This window comes from Mus caroli, chromosome 5, assembly GCF_900094665.2.
Source record: "Mus caroli chromosome 5, CAROLI_EIJ_v1.1, whole genome shotgun sequence".
Taxonomy (NCBI): Eukaryota; Metazoa; Chordata; class Mammalia; order Rodentia; family Muridae; genus Mus; species Mus caroli.
In genome coordinates, this window is record NC_034574.1 from 13,994,824 (window position 1) to 13,997,742 (window position 2,919).

Here is a 2,919-nt window from a genome sequence, read left to right on the forward strand (position 1 = left end):
AGAGGCATTGGAAAATATCAGCTGCCTAATATACATGGTTCCAGACTGTGAACATAGGGTGTCCTTGGCCAGCAGGGGTATTAAGGTTTTGTTTAACATTGACTCATTGATTTCCTAATACCTGAACTTAATTTTTTCTACCCCAAACCAAACTGGTAAGTACCTCTGTCAGTGGGTCCCTTAGAGTTGTAGGAAGGGAGAAAGTGTGCCTCTTTATTGCTGCACTCTTTAATTCCCTTTTTCATCTTCCTATACTGAAAGCACCTACTATGTGCTTTCTCTTACTTGTTTGAAGCTAGGTTGATATATAAATGTATGTTCAGCTTGGCTTAGGGAGGGGAGAGGACCATACTGGAGGATTTCCCTGGGTCATCCTACTATTCCTTTACTGGAAAGACCAATAAGTACAGATACAATTGTGAGATAAACTCAGATAGGGACTGAGATCAGAAGATCTCTTGACCCCAAGAGTCTGAGAAACTTGGACAACACAGGAAACCTTGTCAAAAAAATAAACCACACAAAACAAAACTAGAAAGAAAGTAATTTTACATTCCCAGTATAGTTTATTATTATATTTGTATATTAGTGCTTACAGTGTTTTTTTTGTGACTACCATGTACTAAAATTAATCCCCATAAGGATATAGAAATTAAATTCCATGAGAATTAGAAAATAAAAGCTGTTTCATTGGAAAGTTGTTTTCTGTCTGTAACTTAAAATTTTTTTCCAAAAAACTAAAATTTGACTTTCACGTTTGGACATATTAAAATTAAGCTTTTTGTAAGAACCTTTAAAAGAAAAATTTAGGTTATAGATCTTAATTTCTTTGTATGCATTGTTTTCTCTTGGTTCTCATTTAATATTTCTGTAATGATTGATGTCTCTAAAGTGCAAAAGAAAATATCATCATGTACCAAAATCAGTGTTTATTTACAAAATGATTTCTAAATCATTCCAAACCAAGGAAGACCTAAGGAAAAAGTTTAGACAGTGTGAGGAGCCGCCCTTACAATGGCGCTGACATCCGGTGTTCTAACTAGTAAATAAGTAGTCTGCTCATGTGCTGGGGTAATTTTCCATGTCTTGTGCCCTGCCTGTCCCGTGGCGTCATCTGGGCTAATGGTGAGCAGCCAGTCAGGGAGGTGCACGTCTCCAACCGTTCTTTGTGGGTTATAAAAGGACTGAGTTTCCTGTATTTGAGGTCTTCCTGATAAGTAAGCAATAAAGATTTGCCATAGAAGGATCCGGTTGTCCAAGTGTATTTTGCTGGTGAAACATTACAAGGACATAGTGGCGCTGATAACCCGGGACTATATCATCACCAGGCACTGAAAGGAGACCCCCGTTTCACACGGGGTGGATTCAGAACTACGGGACAATACAACTCTGCAAGGTATGGCCTTGAACTTTCTCCAGCATTAGAAGCCTTTCTGTTCCTTTTCACAGGGCTCGTTCTTTTCTTTAGATTGGGTACAGTTTCCACAGGAGGAATTGCTAACTAGTGTTCAGANGAGGTCAGGCAAGGTTAGAAAAAAGGCAAGAAGATAGCATGGGAGCCTCCCACTCTGTGGTGACCGCCTTACAGTCGGTCCTGAGGCAGCATGGCTTGAAAATCTCCACCAAGACACTAGAAGGCTTTGTAAAAGAGATAGATCACATAGCATCATGGTTTGCGTGCTCAGGGTCCTTAACTACCCCTTCTTGGGAGAAACTCAGGGGAGATTTAGTTAGGGAGCAGGAGAACGGCAAACTTAAAGCAGGAACCATGCCATTGTGGAAGCTCATTAGATCGTGCTTAAAGGACAAGGAATGTCAACAAGTAGTTAAGGCAGGGCAGAAAATTCTGGACGAAGTTCAAGAAAGCCTATCAGAGGTAGATCGGGGAGAGAGAGTAGGAGCAAAGAGGAAACATGGTGCACCAAATAAGCATATACAGGCCTTTCCACGGGTCTCAAACCCGAGGAAAAGATTATGTCGGGGAAGAATACCCGGGGAGAGATAAGAAGAAAGGAGGAGAAAAAATAAAAGAAAAAAGCTCAATCAGAGGAGGTCCCTAGAAGAGGGAGCCTATACCCGCCGCTAGATGAGTTTAAGGAGCTAGCTCTTAGCAGCTCAGAATCAGATGAAGAACTTAGCCCCTCTGAGGAAACAGACTCAGAGGAGGAAAAAGCTTGTTATGATAGAGAAAACTACCAGCCAGATAAAATGCGAGCTAATCAGTCAAAAAAAAAAAAAAAAGCCAAAAGTGGCTGGCTTTCGGCTTGCTGCTCAGCCTCTGGGCTCTTGGCTTCAAGGTCATAGTGCACCTCCGCCCTATGCGGAGCCCCCGCCCTGTGTAGTGCATCAGCCCTGCGCAGAGAGGCAGTGCGCAGACTCATTCATTTCAAGAGAGGAACAAAGGAAGATGCAACAGGCATTTCCGGTCTTTGAAGGAGCCGAGGATGGGTGTGTTCATGCTCAGGTAGAGTATATACAGATTAAGGAGCTTGCCGATTCTGTCTGTAACTATGGAGTCAGTGCCAATTTCACTGTAGCACAAGTCGAAAGGCTTGCGGCCTTGGCAATGACTCCCAGGGACTGGACAACGGTGATAAAATCTGTGGCTCCAAATATAGGAATGTATCTTGAATGGAAAGCATTGTGGCAAGATTTCTGCCAGACACAAGCAAGGGCTAATGCTACCATGGAGTGAAACGGGAGAAAACAGAAAAACAAAAGATAATATAAAATATAAAGATACAAAAGATAATATAAATTATAAAGTTACAAAGGATAATATAAATTAAGTCAATTTACCCTCCTCTCGAGGACTTTGACTAAAGAGGCAGCCTTCATTAAAGGCTTAAAGATAGCTCTCAGGGTCACTGTGCCTCCTCTCTCATTCTCTGGCAGTATTCCCAGAAGAAGGAGATAAGG

General features: G+C 41.8%; 1 pseudogene; it reads left to right on the forward strand.

Moving 5' to 3' along the window:
• The first annotated feature begins 1,552 nt into the window (after positions 1–1,552).
• Positions 1,553–2,695, forward strand: LOC110294142 (annotated as a pseudogene).
• Positions 2,696–2,919: the final 224 nt, after the last annotated feature.